Raw genomic sequence first — 19,300 nt, forward strand, 5'->3', positions numbered from 1 at the left:
CAAGCTAGACAAGTGCGTCTTTGAGGTTACCTCCATTCCATTCCTTGGCCACATCCTCTCCAGCACTGGGATAGAGATGGATCCAGAGAAAGTAAGAGCCATCTTAGACTGGACAGCGCCCACCACGCTCAAAGGCATCCAGAGGTTCCTGGGCTTTTCAAATTACTATCGTCGTTTCATCCGGAACTTCTCCACCCTTGCTGCACCTCTTACTGCTCTAACCCGTAAGGGTTCTGATCCAAGTCAGTGGTCACCTGAAGCCTCTCAAGCCTTCCAACAACTAAAGGATGCTTTTGTCTCCGCCCCAATCCTTCTCCAGCCAAACCTCGACAAACCCTTTATTCTTGAGGTGGACGCATCCTCAGAGGGGGTAGGGGCAATCTTGTCACAGAGAGGGGAGGACCAGGTGCTTCATCCCTGTGCCTTCTTTTCCAAGAAGTTTCTTCCAGCGGAGAAGAATTACCCCATTGGAGAGCAGGAGTTACTGGCAGTCAAATCAGCGTTGGAGGAGTGGCGGTACCTCCTGGAGGGGGCACGACATAAAATTACGGTGTACTCCGACCATAAGAACCTCTCATTCCTCAAGCAGGCCCAATGTCTTACAGCTCGTCAAGCCCGCTGGGCCATGTTCTTCGAACGCTTTGATTTTCAAATCAAATTCAGACCCGGGACGATGAATGCCAAGGCCGATGCCCTTTCACGCTCTTTTGAAACTTCCGCTGATCTTGAGACTCCTCCTCGACCCATCCTCGATCCTCTGGTCTTTGCTCAAGTAACAGTCCAGCCTTCACCTCCACCAGGCAAGACCTTCGTTCCTCTCAATCTCCGGAAGAGAGTGCTGTCCTGGGCACACGCTTCCCGTTTCGCAGGGCATACCGGGGCACAGAAGACCTTAATGTTCCTATTGCGGTCATACTGGTGGCCTACCATCCGTCGCGATGTAAACTCCTTTGTCGCTTCCTGTGTAAAGTGCACTCAGCATAAGTCCTCCAGAACGTCCCCTGTCGGTCCTCTTCTACCTCTAGCCATACCAACAGAACCATGGTCCCACCTGTCTATGGACTTTATCTGCGAACTTCCTCCCTCCAAAGGGCATACAGTAATTTGGGTGGTGGTCGACCGCTTTTCAAAGATGGTGCACTTCTTCCCATTGAAAGGTCTTCCATCTGCTCCAGTGTTGGCTCAGCTCTTCATTTCCACCAACTTCAAACTCCATGGGTTGCCCAAAGAGATCATTTCTGACCGTGGCGTGCAGTTCGTCGCAAAGTTTTGGAGGGCTCTCTGTTCTGCTGTACAAGTCAAGCTCAAGTTCTCCACTGCTTTCCACCCACAAACCAACGGGCAGACAGAACGAGTCAACCAAGACTTGGAGGCCTTCATTCGTTTGTTCGTCTCTTCCTCTCAAGACGACTGGGTAGACCTTCTGCCTTGGGCGGAATTTGCGCACAACAATTCTTATCATTCTTCCTCCGGCACCACTCCCTTTTTCACTGTCTTTGGCAAGCATCCCCGATCTCCGGAGTTCTCAGATCTATCATTGTCCGAAGTCCCTGCAGCTGCTTCTTCCCTACAACGGTTTGCAAAGATCTGGTCAGACGTCCATACAGCTCTCCTCAAAGCATCCGCTCGATATAAAAGGATGGCGGACAGGAAAAGAAGAGCAGCTCCTAAGTTGAAGGTTGGAGATCGAGTATGGCTGTCTACCCGCCATATACGCCTTCGGTTACCGTCCATGAAGCTGGCTCCTCGGTTCATCGGGCCGTACCCGATCACTCAGGTGATTAATCCGGTGGCCTACAGACTACAGCTCCCTCCTTCCTTAAAAATATCAAATTCGTTCCATGTGTCTCTTCTGAAACCTTTGCGTTTGAACTTATATCAGAAGAAGGTGCCTAAACCGCCCAAGATTGGCTCGGAAAGAGAAACAGAGTTCGAGGTGAGGCGCATTATCGACTCACGTTGCCGCAATACCCATCTTCAGTATCTGGTAGAGTGGCTTGGATTCGGTCCTGAAGAGAATTCCTGGGTTGATGCTGCAGATCTTCATGCTCCTCGTCTGGTGAGACAGTTCTTTCAAAGAAATCCACACAAGGTGCGTAGGTGCCCTGGGGTCACCCAGAAAGGGGGGGTACTGTCACACGCAGCCGCGGCGGTGCGCGGCGGGCTTACTACTCACCCGTTCGCGCCCGCCGTCGGCTAGCGTGTAGTGGTCTCCAGGTCAGCGGCAGCAGGCAGTGGCAGTCTGGTGGGCAGCAGGCTGCGTGGGACGCCAGCAAGTGTAGCGGTATGTGCTGTAGGGGCGCCGGGAGGCCGGTGCCGCCATCTTGATTAAGGGCAAATAGCAGATTGGTCCTTGTCTGAGGTTTCCGCCCATACTGACCTGACAGCCAATGGCAGCCGCCCTCTAGGGATATAGGGGATCTGCCTAGGCCTGTTCAGTGTCAGTACAAAGAGTCTCCAGAGGCGTTCACAGCTCCCAGCTGACTCCGGCTCTCTGACTCACCTCTCCTGACTTGGTGCCTTGCTTCAGTGCTCTGTGTTGGTCTCGATTCAGCTTAACCCCATCGCTGCCAGATCTCTCCACAGTCTGGTCTCTGCCTGCATCCCTGAGCTTCCTGGCCTAAGTTCTTCAAGTCGTCTGCTTCCAAGCAACTTCCCATTCTTCTGTCATCATCCATCTTCTTTCAGTCTTCAAGGATCCCTCATTACCATCAAGTGCATTCTCTTTCCGGATTTCTTCATTTTCCAAGACCCCAACCTGCAGTCCGCAGTGCTTGAACTGTCATTGTTTAAATGAACTTTTTCTTCTTTACAAAGTGCCGTGCCGGCTCAATTCTTATTACTGCTAAACTGCCACTTAACAAAGTATTCAAGCGTGTATTGTTCTATTTATGAATTCTATTATTAAACCTGCACGATTTAATCCTTCCTCCTCTGGTCCGTCTCCGGTTGCTACACACCACACGACTTCATCCAGCCCTTCAGTTGTGACAGACAGAATTTGGGGAATTTCTTCTGACACTGTTGGAATTTGTCCTCAAGAAAAACTACTTCACATTTGATGACAAGTATTACCTCCAAACCCGAGGAACAGCGATGGGCGCGGCTTGCGCGCCCACGTATGCCAACCTGTTCCTCGGGTGGTGGGAACGGGAATACGTCTTCTCTGAGAGCAACGACACATATACCAACCGAATAGTGTCTTGGGTCAGGTACATTGACGACATCATGGTGATCTGGCAAGGAGACCATACAAGCCTGACCCAATTCATCCATACTCTCAACAGCAATAATCTGAACTTAAGGTTGACGCACTTTATTCATCGCGATGAGATTACTTTCCTGGACCTAACAATATATAGGTCAGAAGATAACCTGCTACAAACCAAACTGTACAGGAAAGAGACGACAACTAATAGTCTCCTAATCTCCAGCAGCGCACATTTTCCCCCGACCATTAAAAATCTTCCCAAAGGGGAGTTCCTTCGCCTAAGGAGAAATTGCTCCACCAAAGATATGTATGCAAGCCAAAGCGAAGAACTGGCCTCCAGACTCCAGGCACGGGGATACAGTAAGAGATCAATTAAAAATGCCAGACATCAGGCCCTGAAATGCCGAAGGGAGGATCTTCTGTTTTCAACTACAAAACAACAGACTACCACCGAACCAGCTACAAGATTTATTACAAATTTCTGTGATCAATGGCAGGATTTACAGAATATCATCCGGAGGCACTGGCACATCCTGGAGATGGACCCAGACTTAGGAGAAATCACTGCCAGAGGACCACAGTTTAGTTGGAGGAGGGCTAAGAACCTCAGGGATACACTAGTGCAAAGCCACTTTCAACGGACAGCCAAGTCTAAACCTAAGATCAAAGGCACTTTTCCCTGCACCAAGTGCAAGGCGTGTGTGCATATCAAACAAAACAACAGGTTGACAAACCGTTTCGGCAAACCAGTAACTATGGAGCAATACATGACCTGTGACACAATAGGGGTCGTATATTGTCTAGAATGCCCTTGCGGATTGAAATACGTAGGGATGACGAGTAGAAAACTCAAAACACGCATACTGGAACATGCCGGCAACATCAGGAATGCCCACACGGATGCTCAAAAATACAAAAAACTTACTTCAGTGGCAAGACATTTTCTCGCTGTTCATGGAGGAATACCACTGGATTTGAGAGTTTTTGGTCTAGAACATGTCCGACTGGGAATAAGAGGAGGAGACCTCACTAAGGAATTACTACGTAGAGAGAGCAGATGGATCTTTGACTTAAATACAGTCAATCCACATGGACTGAACGAGAACAACACCTTCGGATCCTTCCTGTAGTCATACGGCCCCCATTCAGGATGCCCTTCTACTACAGCTCCATGCTCCACCTGCCACCATTCCTTATTCCCTTCTCCAGCTATTTATCAATTATTACTCTCTCTCTGACTAGGGACATACGATATACATATCAGAGTAAATGGGTTTGCATAATTCTTTTTTCCAACCCTTTCACCCCTCATTCTCTGGTTTATCGTACATTATAACTATGGACCCTCTATCAAGTACCCTATACAGCTGCCAGCTTTTTCTGGAGCTTCTCCAGAGCATTTCTCCTTTATGTCATTATCCCTACTTTATCGTTTATTGTTCCCTCATCTCGAATTCCCCTCCCCCCCCCCTCCCCCGTCTTTTCCTGCCCCTTTCCCCTCCTCACCTCATATTCCCTCCACGCCAGTCCCGGCAATTATCACACCTCAGGTATTAAAAAAACCCCTTCCTCCTCCCCTCTTCTTCCTTCCCCCCCCCCCCCCCTGTCCTTTTCCCCTTTCCCTTACACTGAGGAGCAAATAAGGCCCACTTTTGTTCCAGAAGACACTACATTTATTTATTATTCACTCTTAAGAAGGGGGTATACCACCCTCCTTGTAATTGGACACATTCACTATATCATAATTATTCACTATTCTTTCACTCTCTCCTACTCCGGATAGAGTGATCTCAATCACTCTCGGATTGAACATAAAAGTGATTCTCATTTTCTCACAAAGTTTTCACCACAGTCCACATGATTGTTCCCTTTTTGATATTTTTTTGCACTGTTTTTTTCACACACCACTCATTGCACATACTCTTTATCCCTAGAAATAATAAGTGGGACACCAGCTTATCCACCACCATAAATCTCCTAACCCCTACGGGGAGGACTCATGTCACTTCCACCACCCTTGTATATACTATACAGGTTCTGACAAGGTTATCACTCAATTTTCCACTATGTACCATGATGAGAGGGACCTGCTGGAGTTTAACCCTTGAATTCTACTAAGTACAAAATACATGGCATCCTCAGATAATGCCCTGGACAGATAGAATGTCATAGACACTCTCCCCGTTAGAGAGGAATTATTTACCAATGGCCTCCTGGAAGCATATTGATAATTAGGACCGCTAATTTTACATTATAAGGCGTCAAACCTTTATGTTATTCTATATCCCCTGTAGCAGCCAGATATATCTCATATACTGGCACTAAGTTCAATTCCAAACGGCACAGGAGTGTTCCCCTTTAAGAAATCCTCCGCTAGAACAGAACCTGGGATCTTTGTATACTTCCTTGCTGACAGCTGGGAAGGGAGACAGGTAGTTCTCTCCCACCAGTAATTAATGTCTATCGGCAAAACAATTGACTCCCACCGTAACCCACCATTGTTAGGAACATGAGGTCTATTTAATTCCCTTATTACCTATACACCTCAGGTAACACGGTCATTTAGCCCCTAACATCAAAAAACGTTACTAGGTGTTCCAGGTGGCAATCCCAGCACTTAATTGCAAGTCATCAGCATATCCAATTGAATGACAGCAGCCACAGGCTAAATAGGAGGCTGACAGGCCCCTTGACACACACCCTGACGAAGCCCATAGGTGAAACGATCGTTGGTGATTTAGGGAGTGACGCTACCACTGAGCGCCTCCCGCAGCAGCCGCATCCACGTGCAGTGATGGAGGGTGAGACGCTATGAATCAGCGCCTCCCGCAGCAATCGCATCCACGCAGGGTGAGACGCCACTAACCAGCGCCGCCCGCAGCAGCCGCATTCACGCAGGACAGACGGTACCGCCCGGTGATCCTGGGGAGCAGCTCCGATACTGAGCGTCCCCTACTAGCAGCCACCTCACCGCGCGGTGACCCTGTGGAGTAGCTCTGATACTGAGCGTCCACTCACAGCAGCCACTTCAGCCTGCCAAAGACTTATCCTAAAGCCGCGTCCATTGGAATCTTCAGGCGCCTCCCAGCCTCACAGACAACAGCCCGCACAGTGAGCAGCATACATCTCACACAGAGCAATTAGCACGGACACAGGACGCCGTCTACTGCAGCTTGTCACTACAGGCAGGAGACTGTTCAAAGTGCCACACAGGTGTACGCTGTACACAGGCAGGTACCTTCTTCTCCCGCATCCCCCGCTACCTTTTCCTACTTGTGTTACTTTCCTCCCTTTGTTCTCTCACCCCCCTCTTTTCTCCCTCCCTCCCTAGAACCTCTATCCATCTTCCGCCTACTTTTCCTTCAACTTACCTTGTACTCGCCTTATTAGCTGGTTCTCTGATAGGTGTCGCTCACCCTCCACCACTATATTTTCAAGCATATATGTGGAGGACAGCAGCACACCTATCCCAGCACTTACTGTAAAACTCAGTCAGGGCATTACTCCCTGTTCAGGGAACACTCATCTGGGCACAGCACCCATAACCTACCCTGTACTGGAAATTGTCCAAACAGGGGAATCTGGGTACTTACCCAGACAGCAGTTTCCCTATTTGACTGCTCCCGTCAAATATTCCTCTTGTTGCGCCGACACAAGCCCGCTCACCCGCTATACCTCTAAGGTCCGTCGATAAACTGACGGTAACCGGCCCAGGGCGTCTGAAGGTACTATGAGAGAAGGGTGACCTCTCTCATATAAGATACATTTATTCCACCCTGAGCCCACAGGTACATTAAGCTGGGCAGCAGCCGCTTGTTAGAGGACCATACAGGGCATCTTCTCACTCTCCTGATATCCTACTAGGTTGGGAACATCCCCCACAATACCCTCAAAAGCCCACTCTCACCAAGTGGCAGCTGACATTAGGAGCAGACAACCTGCCAGAGGGGAAAGGAGACTTTCCTGCCTCGAATCAGACTCTCCCTTCTGTTACGGGTATATAAAGTCGGCGGGACTACCCGAACCCATTGGACAGATCAGGACCTATACCTTCTCCTCTCCCCTTTACCTTACCCTACTTTGTTTTCCCTCCATTACCCACCCTATAATACCTCCCCTTTTCCCAATCCTATCCCTGTCTCTTTGCGGGAGAATTAGCCAATTTATACTGCTACCTTTATCATGTAATGAAAAAGTGTCTGTTTTAATTAATTTACACATACGATGTAAATATCCAGTGAAGTTTCACTTATAACGAATTTCTTCTTTTTCATGCGGGTCTTTTTGTGATCCTGGTAGATAGATAACATATCTGCTCATTAGGCAGATTTGTATAATATTCACTCTTCCAAGGGACTACCAGTAACGGGACCACTAGGCTTGTATATTGTGTACTCTTGTAATAGTAACGAGATTTATGATGTCCTCCTTCTAAGATTGTATAGAAATTCTATTACTATGTTGGAGGTTCCTTCAAATGATGTAAGGGTTTAACCTGTTTATTGTGGGAAACTGCATACATTGTAAGCAACCCCTATCCAGAGGTCAAATTGGTTGACATAATATCTGCTCAGACAACTAAACATTGTAGCAGAAGATAGGAAAGGATGTTTTGTACTTTGATTCCTCTCAAGGAGGTGAAAAGGATCTAGACCTTCTTTAGGCTAATTGTGTGGTTAATCTCCTCCATTAAAGAGGAAATACTGTGATACAGGATTTGTGCTCACATTTTTATGTTGATTCTGGATTGATGTATTCCTTATTTTTGGACTTGGCACGCCATGCAAAAATCGTTCTGCATGCACCAGGCAACTTGACCTGAGACTTACTAGACGATACCTCTCAGGCCAGAGATCACTATTACTCAACCACAGGATATACGAATCTGTGGGGAATACATATCCAAGTGCGTGACACCAATATATCAATCCCCCTAACGGGGTACACAGCATAAGCATATAAATATATTGTGAACCTTAACTGGTATCAATAACCCACCTAGCCTCTAAACATAGGTTCCCTTGCATCATAACCTTAAGCTCTAGCCTGCCTACAGCAGGAACGTCCGAGCCCCAATAGGGGAACCCCTGAGTCCACACTAACCAACCCTCTCCCTGCTCAGGGTTCACCTTACAGGGGTATATCCACTAGGGCTAAAACACCATATTGGGACCTCCATATACAACTCATCTCAGAGGGGGCATCTATCCCACTAGGGACCTTGTACGCAACTAACCTTAGTGGAGATACCACAAGAGGACACAGTGCCCAATGGGCACAGATATTCAGGAGTTACTGATAACGTGTATATATGTTTAAGTGTTTTGTGTCAAACGTCTGTTAACATGTCTGTCTAGTAATTATTTTACTCAATATTTAATAAAAGTTAATTTTTAAATTTCAATAACCCACCCAGTGGTGGGACATTCCACCCCTTCTCATATTGTGCAACTAGCATTCTTCCATCTGACTCCATATATATTTTTGAGCTAGTACCTTCTCCCCCATATATCTTACCTTTATCAACATAAAATTAAACTTTCTACTGATTACTATACGTAATCACGAAAATAAAGAGTGCCCCAACAAAAAAGAGAGTCGTTCCTTCTTTTTCTTTCCATATAGCCTTACTCTCTAGGGTGCACCTCCACATCTGTGATCTGTAAGGGAACCTCCTGTTCTCATAATCAAAACTTACTGTGGACTTTGACAAATCTCTTCTTATATTTATCCATTACGATACCAACCTGTGCACTGGTCCATCTCCCCCTTCCCCTTTCCCTCAAACGTCACATACACCAGAAGATGCCTGCTTTAAATAAGATGTTCGCACACCATATTTTCTACATTATTTATTTACACCTTAGAACCTTCTCAGATGCAGTAAAATACCACTCACCGTGAACCAGTAAGCTGTGACGAATCACACAAGAGGCCAAATGTTATAGGGTGTGATAATCAGAAAGGAAGAGATTTTGGGAGAGTTTTCCCATTTTTTTTAAAGCAGCCATGAATTACATGGCAAAATAAACCTGGTTTTACAGTGTAAATGACTGCCGCTTTAAAAAAAAAAGGAAAACTGCAAAAATCTCTCACTTTTTGATTCTTACACCCAATTACATTTGGCTCAGGAATTGGTTTTACGCATTTAAAAATTTACAGATGACAATCAAATGCGAACAGGAAATGTGTAGGGGCAATATGGAGTGTGACATAATGTGTAGTGGGCATTACGGCTTATGGCATAATGTGTAGTGGGCATTAAGGCATGTGCAGTGGGCATTATGGCAGGTGGCATAATGTGTAGTGGGCATTATGGCATGTGGCATAATGTGTAATGGGCATAATGGTGTGTGGCATAAATTTGTAAGAATCATTATGGCATGTGGCATAATATGGATTGCATACCTCTCAACTGTCCCACTTTCCGCGGGAACATCCCATTTTTGGGGGGATCATTCCTGCATTCTGCCTGGGGCCAGCAGTTAAAACCCCCCTGTCACCCTTGAAAAGATGCTGTGCACATGTGCACAGCATCTATTCATGCCCCCACAGCGGCGAAAATGTGGGGCATGGTCTCATGGGAGCGTTACGAGTATAGGTCACACCCTCTTCCTGCTAGGCCATGCCCCAACATTTTCGACACACCTACCCTACATACACGTACGTTTGTGACATAATTTAAATACAAAAAGAAGAAAGAAAAAAAATCAGTTTTAATCCAATGCACTCTTCATCCAAAAGATCTGATTCCAATTGTTATAAAATGTAATTCTTTATTAGGAATCTTTAAAAAAAAAGTAATTTTTCCTGTCAGGTACCATTAGTCTTAATTTCTACAGGTATATAATTCTACCATGTAGTATAGGTGTAGTAATGCCCTGTAATAGGGATATAGAAAGTGAAGCATTGAAAAAAAATTGATGATAGATATGTGAAGAAAAGAAATTGGTGCAAAGAAAAATAGATCGAAAATTAAAGATTAAAATTGTTTCTATGTGCCGTTGTTATAATGTTTTGATTCATTCTTAATTATTAGTGTATCGGTTATTATGTGTGGTTCTGATCTTTTATCAGAACTTATATTGTAATGTGTGTTGCTTCCAGCCGATTACAGCTTTGATATACCCACTTGTTTTATGTGTGTTTAATATGTACATTTATAGGTGGCATTTCAACTGGCACAGTTTTTAATATACAATATTCAATACACTTGTGGCATAATGTGCAAGATTCATTACGGTGTGTGGCATAATGTGGCCATGCCCCTATTAAACACTCCTCTAGTTTCATATACCCACGCCTCATAATAATAGTGACCACAGGTGTCTCTTTTGAGGCCACAACCATGTTTTATTAGGCCATACGTATGCCCTTTACTAGAGACCTGCTCACACAATGACACCCCCCTTTATTAATTGTTGTACCCCCCTGTCATTTTTTCATGGATCCACCCCTGCTGTCAATCACCTTGCGCTCAGCCAGCAAAGGCTAGCCATTAAATATCCATGGTTTCTCCAAGATCACTGAATGGTATTAGTAACCAGTCTAGAACACTACATGATAATAGAATTCAGACATCTTTAAAAAGGAGCTTGTTTAGTCTGAAACTTTGCTATCCTAAGTAAACCAATATGTCTATGCATTATATTTCTGTGGGGAGGCCTTATGAGGAAATTCATGATACAACAACAATGAATGTGTTACTGTACTGTATACCTACAAATGAGTGTACATTCTAAAGAAAAAAAAGAAAAAACTAAATTAATAAATTCTACTTACCTAATTTATTTTCAGGTGACAAAATACATACAGTATATTCCCAATGTGTAATGAGTTGGCCAACTTAACTTTGCTGGTTTATTGGATTAGAGAACTCTTGTTGGCCACAGTCCAGTACCTACAGTTTTTCAGGATTGAGCCCACATAGTTCTTAATCCAGCCTTGGCTGCCATACACTGCTCTAATCTACAGTTTGTTGGTTATATATTATACAAAGGTCCTTATTACCAGTTTAACTAACCCTTAGATAATCTATATTTTCTTATTTTTTTCTGGCTTAGAAGCACATTATTCAGGCATCTCAATGCCCCATAGAACATATAATGTTCTTAATGATGACCAATACTTTTGCTGTGATTCTGTGGTTCAGTGATGACTGAAATCTCTATAGCCATAATGTAATTCAGAATGTAAAAAAATTTAAAAAATGTAGGACAAGCCGGTTCAATATCAACTTAAACTCAAGTAGTGGAGTACTATAACATCAGGAAACTTTAAGTAATGTCAGAGATGTGTTTTTCCAAAACCAAATATTTACAAAAACAATTTACAAAGTAAAACAGCACATTATTTATATAATTACTGTCACCCTTCCAGCATAGTTTAACAAAAAAATTGGTAAAAAATGTGGTATATACCTGACCTGTATTCTAGCATAAATGCAGTACATGATTCATTTTGCAAGGACAAAAACAGACATTTCTATTTCTTATGGGAGAAATATATTTTATCAGACAACACAAAGGAGTACAGAGCATCTGCTTATACGTTCATCTTGCTTTTACCAAAGGTGATCTTGATCTTCCCTTTAGTTTGTCCACATCTTGATAAAACTGCCAGCAGGAGTTGTTCTGTTCTTGACTAATAGAAAAGCATAAAGAAATATTACACAGTGCTGCTCCACATGTGGTAGCCATTGTGAAGTGCTACATTTCAGTTTCCCTCATTGGACAGCAATTCACAGTGTAACAAACAATAAGTATGTCTGCAGGGATGAATTAACTTTACACACATGCACAAAGACTGTAGAGTCACTATGAGCAAGCACAAGGGAAATATAGAATTTCGGGAACATGTTCAATAGAAATATATGGGTTAGATGGTCAAATAACTTTTATTTATTTTACAGCAATTTTGTACCATTCTTGAAAAAGACAAATAATATTTTAACACATTAAAGATACTGTTCTTACACATTATACATATGAAATATGAATTTCTACTATTACAAATTAACTGCTTTACATTTTTGTCAAATCTGAATTATCAACAACAGGCAGACTTGTGCTAGTGAGCGTTGGGTGGGTTATTTCTTTTTTCAAACACTTTAGAAATGTCTTGTTTTAATACTAGGTAAAAGAATAGTAAATATAATTATGGCACACACACTCTAGCTGCCTCTAAACCACTTACAACCGAAGCCGGATTAAGGGGGGTTCATGGGGTACATCACCTCAGGCTACCTGCTTCCAGGGGGCCCACTATGTTTAGTTACAGGTGCAGTGCAAAGGCTACTGCAAGCTGTATAAACTACAAATGAGATGGGAGGGGATATGATCTTATCTCGGGGGTGGGCCTACACGACACTATACTCTCAGCGCTGTAGCATGCATGTGAGAGCACAGAGTGAGAGAGGGAAGGAGCAGCAGATGTACAGTGAGCCCACAGAGCAGCCAATTACAATTATAGTGAAGGTAAGGAGGAGGAGAAGGGGACACTATAGATTCAGGATGTGTTCCAGGGGGTACCTAACCCCTGGCCCCCAATCTATTAGGGGCCCTTGTCTCTGCATACGGAGACAGGCAGATGCAGAACATGGCTTGTTGCTCATACAGAGCTCCGGGGCCAGCAGAGCTCTCTCGCAGCAGCAGAGGGAGCTAAAGAGCAGGTGGAGCCCCAGCAGAAGCAGACTCCAGATCACCCCCTGTCCACTTCTCTCGTGGTTAGTGCTGTATTGTGGTTGTGTGTGTTTGTGTGTGTATGTATGCCCTCTGTGTGTTTTTTTTCTGTATGCTGTGTGTAAGAATGCTTTAAGTGTCGGTGTTTGTATGTATGTATTCTTTATGTGTATTTTATGTGTGTATGAATTGTTGTGTATGCAGTATATGGTACTACCTGCCCCCCTCCCCGTATGCTATTACCTGCCGCCCCCTGTGAATGCTATTACCTGCCCCCCCCAGTGTATGCTATCACCTGCCCCTCCAGTGTATGTTATTACCTGCCTCATCCCATTGTATGCTATTACCTGTCCACCCCACTCTATGATAAGGGTGTTGTATAGGGTTCCGACAGTCGGGATCCCGACAGTCATTAGCCCGACATCGGGATCCCGACTGGCCAGACTCAGACAGCATGGCGAGCGCAACAAAGCCCCTTGCAGGCAAGGTGGCCCACTACGTTCACCACCTATTCTATTCTCCCTCTATGGTGGTCGTGGACCCCCATGAGGGAGAATAGCCGGTGGCCGTCAGTAACCCATCTGTCTGTGTTTTATCAGTCAGGATCCTGACGTCGGGTAAATGCCTGTCGGGATCCCGACTGTCGGGATCCCGACTGCCGGGACCCCGTCCGGCACCCCTATGATAATAAATATTAAATTGACTGCGCTGATGGTATTTTAGCAGCTCTCATAGATTAAAAGATTTTGGGGGGTGAAAAGAGAGCGCTATAATGAATTTTACGAGTGACACCTGTGAAAGTAAAATATGTTAGTAAAATAATGTTTACACTCCTTTTGGAGGATATGAGGTGGGAGAGGAAGAGATACTTGCGATGACCCTACTAACCCTAACCTTACAGAAGCAGCGGTATTCTTCAGCGTAATGCTGTCCGCTGGATGGAATCTTCTGTGACGGCTTCGGTCCTGGGACGCGGCTTGATGACGTCAGCGGCTGGTGTATCGGTACTTCGGGCAGCGGCAAGATGGCTTCTCCTCTCCTTAAGTCACCAACGCGTTTCATGCCACGATGGGCACTTTGTCAAGGATGACTTCATTAAAACAACAAGCTTTATTTATACTGGTTTGCGTGCAGGAAGTGTGTTGGATTTCATCACTTCCGGGTTCTGATAAAAGCGGGAAGCACATGTTTCCTTTTTTATTGTGCTTTTCAATAGCATTTTGTGCTGGGATTTAAAATCTCTAATCGGTGTCACTCGTTTTTGTGGGGGAATGAAAATATATTATTATTTTTTTTATTAGTTGAAATGAATGGAAAATAAATGTTTTTTATGACTGAAATAAATAAATTTGTATATTTTTATTTATTTGGAGTTTGGAGGTTATATTAATTCAAATATCCACTTGGTCTCTGATTTTTTCAATTCTGTTACCAGGTCCCTTCCTCTCCAATGTTTCTCTACTTTTTGGATGATTGTGAATTTTAAACCTTTTGCATTTTTTTTCATGATGCTCAAGGAAATGATTAGATAGGCTATGTGTTGTGAGTCCTCTCTTTATATTATATATATGTTCTGAGAACCGGATTTTTGCTTTTCTTTTTGTTTGTCCAACAAACTGCATTTTGCATGGACATTCCAACAGGTAGATTACACCCTCAGTGTCGCAGGTCACATGGTCTCTGATTTTGTAGTCTTTCTTGGTTATGTTCGATATAAAGGTATCTGTTCTTTTTGTTGATGATTGTTCGTTTTTGCATGCTCTACAGTTGGTACATTTGAAAAACCCTGCTTTTTTTGGGGGGATCATTTTTCCTGTTGTTAATTGAGCTTGTTACCAATTGATTTTTTCTGTTATTGGCTTTTCTGTATATAAATTTTGTTTTTTCAGGGATGATTGTGGTTAAAGTTTCATCTAGTTGCAAGATGTGCCAGTGTTTTTGAATTATTTGCTCTATTATTTTGGAATTACTTTATAGCTGGATGTCTTCAGTTTTTTTAGTTGTTTTGTATTGAATTCGGCTTTTTCTTTCTACCTGTTCTATCTTTTTGAGTTGTTTATTTAAATCTGATTCTCTGTATCCTTTTGATATAAAGTTTTCTTTCATTTCTTGGCTTTGTTGGTGGAATGTGCTGTTTTCTGAACAGTTTCTTTTCAGTTGTCTGAATTGTCCTGTAGGAATACTGGATGTCCCATTTTGATGGTGATTGCTTGATTTCGGTAAGATGTTATTTCCGTTAACTGTTTTTATGTGGGTTCTTGTATTGATTTTATTGTTTTTGTTCAAGATTTTGAGGTCTAAGAAGACTACCATTTCTGTACTTGTTGTGAATGTGAATTTCAGATTGAGGCGATTGTCATTAATGTAGTTGATAAATTCTTCCAGTTGTTCCTTTGTCCCATCCCACACAAAAAAGACATTGTCGATGTATCAATACTATTGAATAATGGTTTGATTGATGTGGTTCTTTTTCCATATGAAGGACTTTGTGTTTCTATATGCTATGTGTTTTTTATGTACAGATGGAGCCGGGCTCCCTCTTGCTGGCGAATTACCAGACTGTCACCGGCGGCTCTCCATCTGACTGAGATGCGCACGCGCGTCTCAGTTTCCGTGCGGCCGGGCAACGGGACCCTGTCCGTCTCCGCTTCAGAGAGACGGACAGGGTTAGGGGGGGTGCGGGGAGGCGGTGGGGACCCTGGGTGATCGCCGACAAGCCGGCGGGGACCTGGGGGAACCGTGCGAAAGGGGACGCGCGCGCATCTCGTGGGCGTGGGTCCCCTTTCGCAGATACAGATGGCGGGTGGCAGGGGATGGCTGTTGGCGTCGCCATCGACATCCCCTGCAAAGACAAGCCCGGCTCCATCTGTATGATGTGTATGTATGTAAGTGTTGGTTGTGTGCAAGTATGATATGAGTGTGTGCATTTGGTGTACATTTGCTTTGTTCATGTGTTTTGGGTGTATTTTTACTGTGTTTGTGTGTTTATTTAGTCCTTAGGGCCCCCCTGTCCTAAGTACCCCGGTATCCATGGAGCCTTAATCCAGCTCTACCTACCCCCTCTCCCCGCACCCTAAACTTAAGTCCCCCCAAGCTGTGTCTTAGGCTGAAGTACATTTAGCTACGATCAATGTTTAGGGATAATTGTATCTTGACAGGCCTATTTTATTAGCCTGCATCTCTCATTCACACTCATTTCTACAGATGGAGCACCTGTCAGCCAGCCTTTAGAATCGGCAGATCTCCTGAGCTGGTGCAGGCTGGCTGACAGGAGCTCCATCTGACAGGGATGTGTGAGCATCTTACAGGCTTGCACGTCCCCATCAGAACTGTGGCGTGGAGTGGATCCCCTGCTCGCCTCCTCTCCAGGGGAGGATGGGGGAGCAGCGGGGAGCCAGCAGAGCACGGTGGCGGGCTCCAACAGAATGGGGCACACAGCGGCGGTTGGCGATTCTATCGCCAGGAGCAGCTCAATTGAGAGCTGCTCCATCGGTAGCTCCCATTCACAATTGCAGGACTTTCATCTGGCAGCACCCACCCTATGGGATGCCCTTCCAAGCACATTAAGACATTCCTCTAGCCTCCAAACTTTCAAGCGTTCCCTGAAATCTCACCTCTTCAGGCAAGCTTATCATATTCCGGAACCCCATATAACCTCCAGTAGCATTCATATCTAATTGCATCCCATCAGGACTGTCTAGCAATCTGGTTGGACAGCCATGCTATGGAGAGAGCAGGGCTCTCCCACCTCTATGTCCGTAGCAAGTAGATTTACCGTTACAGTATGTCCAAATCTGCATAGTTTGGATGACACAACAACTTAGACTAACCAAAGGTGCAAAATACTGCAGAAAAATATGGAATAAAGAAAAATATTTTTATTGGTGGTGCTAAAAGTCCACCTTTCATAGATTTCATAAAAATGAATGAATGTGGAAGCCATTACATATACTGTACAGTAGTTATCCAATGTTTCTGCTGTATGCTAACGTTTAATACATTCTGTAGACCCAAATACAGTACATTTGTTTTGTGCTTTATTTTTTTTATTGTTTTTGCTAGATATTTAAATAAGGAAATCACATTTTTTTTATTCTCCAGACAACAATTGAAGTACAAGTTTGAAAAGTAAGTACAAATTAAGAAAATCCGAAAACAAGCCTTAAGACCAACAATGTGTTTTGACCATTCTTACATATACAACTCACATTTTATAATGTGAATTTTGAATTATTGTATATAGTGGCCTCGATGGCAGTTTGTGAATTTCAAATCATTTTCTTTAAACTGCATATATCATTCTTAACTATCCCAAGTAAAGTGTATTCACACTCTTAGGCAGATCATTACGAACCCCTTTTTTGAATAGAAAATAAGTTGTATCTCTCTGTTTAGGCATGATAAGCCACAGTAAAGTGCTTGCATGCAAGTTGCATGAGCTTTGCAGATTCCCTTCAGAGCTAAAAAAAAGTGAATGCAATCATTAAAATGTATGGTGTAGAAATGGAAACAGCTTACATAGCTATTGCTAGGTCTGCATTTTACCAGTAAATGACTAATGTACAAATCCCATCATTAATGTTTCTTGTTGTCCAAACCAAAGTTGGAGGATTCAATTATCGAACAGCTGTGTGGCACATAAATTGTATTTAAACATAATAGATTTGCCTGAAAATCTGTATGTTGTAACATCTTTAAATCCAACATTAAGGATGTTTCATGAAGATCATTTTAAATGATGAACAAAATCAGGTAAGGAACTGATAGCATGTCATGGAAGCTTGACATCACATTTTAATGTGAAACTTTTTCCAAAAATAGATGGAAGGTATAATCTGTCATATAGCATAACCAGGGAATATTTACATATTAGTACACAACAAGACAGAAAATCCAGAGACCTATTTCTAAAATAGTATTAGCGGTGTTCTCTGCAAGTGTGCAATGAGTTTCACAAAATTAACTCTTTTACCACTATATGGGTAGTTAAGCAATGCATTTAAGTAATTGCTGGCCATGTAATCCTAATTTTTATAAATTATTTTAATTTGCGATTGCTACATAGGGTTACAGCAAGAGGAATGAGGAAATGGGGGGTTACTCTGGTTGACTTGCAAAGCTGCGAATTTCACTGCTTTGCAAGTCATTTAGACACCAACCGCCACCTGCACAAACTCCCGACCGCCGCACGTACCGCGAATCTCCCCACACGCATGCAAATGGATGTTTTGCGTAAACATCCATTAACAGCTTGCGCGCCTGAGCGTAATCATTCCATGGTCGCTGATGGTCACAAATGCTCGCAAATCTAAGTCAGTCTCAGTTGACCTTAGGTGTGCGGCACCATGTATGAGAAGAGGGCATCTGACATCCACTGATGTCAGTTGACCACCCCCCGCACCCACATCACTAGCAAATTTCCATGGGAACACCCAGCCTTTTCATGGGAACGCCCATGAAACGCTGGGCGTTCCCATGGGTGCGACCACGGTCCTCAGCCCAATGCCCCCCACCTGCACTCACAGGGGAGCAAGTTAGAATAACCTCCATAGCGTATTGCATTAACGTTAATATTTATAAAACTTGCAATCTCTAATCAATAATTTAGAAAAGAAGACTGAAATAATGATGTACAGCATCAAGATACTGGAATTATTTAGTTATTAAAACCCATATGATTAAAAATCCTGGAGAATATGATAAAATATTTTTCTTTACAGATTCTTTATTTTCAATTTTACAGATAGAAGATATCTCAATATATCGCAAAAGAAAGGCATTAAACAATACAATTATCTGCCTCTCACTTGTTGAGTGGAAAACAAAAAAATATTTGTACTGTATACATTACAAAGACATTAAAAAAAAAATTAAAAGACAAATAATGACAGACAATATGAGATGGGGGGAAGGGTTAGACGAGGGTCAGGATACAGGTAAGTCGGTGTGTATGTCGGGGCGTGAGCCCAATTTTGTATAATTCTCGGAAGAGTTATTGTTACGCAAGGTGTGGTAGGGATAGTGCGGTGTATTCTCCTGTGGTCTTAACTTCAAGCCACGGAAACCAGGTCAATGCATATGTGGAGTACTTATCAAGAGCAGTATAATGTATGTCCTCCATACGCATGTAGAAATCAGGTCCCAAGCATCATTCCCAAATTGTAGGCGCCACTGCTGAGCTCCAGTGTACAGGTAACACCGCTCTAGCTGCGTTGCTTAAGTGTTTTAGTAGAGAGTGTTTATATCTAGATGCTGGGATATTAGAGTGCAAAAGTAGCCAGAAATCAGGGCCACTTGGTACATCATACTGTATCTTACTACTCTATCTTGGATGTCAATTTTATAATTTCTTGCTGTTGTTCAGCTTATCAGTTGGATACGGTCTGCTTTTTATTTTCTGGATCTAGTG

This window comes from Crinia signifera, chromosome 1 (assembly GCF_055691185.1).
Source record: "Crinia signifera chromosome 1, ASM5569118v1, whole genome shotgun sequence".
Taxonomy (NCBI): Eukaryota; Metazoa; Chordata; class Amphibia; order Anura; family Myobatrachidae; genus Crinia; species Crinia signifera.